At 35.5% G+C, this 1,585-nt stretch overlaps 1 non-coding gene across 1 annotated transcript; it reads left to right on the top strand.

The window, feature by feature from the left end:
• The first annotated feature begins 472 nt into the window (after positions 1-472).
• Positions 473-576, top strand: LOC127739930 (small nucleolar RNA R71). The gene has a single exon (XR_008000672.1). It is a non-coding gene; the product is annotated as a small nucleolar RNA R71 (small nucleolar RNA).
• Positions 577-1,585: the final 1,009 nt, after the last annotated feature.

The following is a 1,585-nucleotide window of genomic DNA, read 5'->3' as shown; positions in this document are numbered from 1 at the left end:
CTGTTGAGGTTTTTGTTGATCCTTCCATGAGAAATTTGGATGATTTCTCCATGATGAGTTATAGGTGTTTCCATAAGGTTCACCTAAGTAATTAACCTCTGCCATGGCAGGGTTCTCAGGATCATAAGCTTATTCAGAAGCTACCTCTCTAGTACTGTTGGATGCATGTTGCAATCCATTCAGATTTTGAGAGATTATGTTGACCTGTTGAGTCAACATTTTGTTCTGAGCCAATATGGCATTCAGAGCATCAATTTCAAGAACTCCTTTCTTCTGAGGTATCCCATTATTCACAGAATTCCTCTCAGATGTATACATGAACTGGTTGTTAGCAACCATGTCAATGAGTTCTTGAGCCTCTTCAGGCGTTTTCTTCAGGTGAATAGATCCACCTGCAGAATGGTCCAATGACATTTTCGAAAATTCAGAGAGACCATAATAGAATATATCTAATAGGGTCCATTCTGAAAACATGTCAGATGGACATCTTTTGGTCAGCTACTTGTATCTTTCCCAAGCTTCATAGAGGGATTCACCATCTTTTTGTTTGAAGGTTTGAACATCCACTCTCAGCTTGCTTAGCTTTTGAGGAGGAAAGAATTTATCCAAGAAGGCAGTGACCAGCTTATCCCAGGAGTCCAGACTATCCTTAGGTTGTGAATCCAACCATATTCTAGCTCTGTCTCTTACAGCAAAAGGGAAAAGCATGAGTCTGTAGACTTCAGGATCAACTCCATTCGTCTTTACAGTCTCACAGATCTGCAAGAACTCAGTTAAAAACTGATAAGGATCTTCAGATGGGAGTCCATAAAACTTGCAGTTTTGTTGCATTAAAGCAACTAGTTGAGGCTTAAGCTCAAAGTTATTGGCTCCAATGGCAGGAATGGAGATGCTTCTTCCATCAAACTTGGATGTTGGCTTTGTGAAGTCACCAAGCATTCTCCTTGCATTATTATCATTATTATTTGCGTCTGCCATGTCCTTCTCCTGTTCGAAAATTTCTGAAAGGTTATTTCTGGATTGTTGTAATTTAGCTTCTCTTAATTTTCTCTTCAGAGTCCTTTCAGGTTTTGGATCAACTTCAACAAGAGTGCCCTTTTCCCTGTTCCTGCTCATATGAAAGAGAAGAAAACAAGAAAAGAAAGAGGAATCCTCTATGTCACAGTATATAGATTCCTTTATGTTAGTAGAAGAAGAAAGGGGTAGAAGAAAGAGGAAGGATGGATTCGGATTTGGATGAAGAGAGGTGAGGAGAAGTGTTAGTAATTAAATAATTAAATAGAAGAAGAAAAGAGAAGGAAGAATTCGAAAATAATTTTTGAAAAAGAGTTAGTGATTTTCGAAAATTAAAAACAAAATAAGTTTAAAATTAAAATGTAAAATAATTAAAAAGAATTTTTGAAAAAGAGAGGGAGAATTTTCGAAAATTAGAGAGGGAAAAGTAGTTAGATGGTTTTGAAAATGATAAGAAACAAATAAAAAGTTAGTTAGTTGATTGAAAAAGATTTGAAATCAAATTTTGAAAAAGATAAGAAGATAAGAAGTTAGATAAGATATTTTGAAATCAAATTTTGAAAAAGATAAA

This window comes from Arachis duranensis, chromosome 6, assembly GCF_000817695.3.
Source record: "Arachis duranensis cultivar V14167 chromosome 6, aradu.V14167.gnm2.J7QH, whole genome shotgun sequence".
NCBI lineage: Eukaryota > Viridiplantae > Streptophyta > Magnoliopsida > Fabales > Fabaceae > Arachis > Arachis duranensis.
Note: the sequence above shows the minus strand (reverse complement) of the source record. Positions and strands in the feature narration are given on the sequence as shown.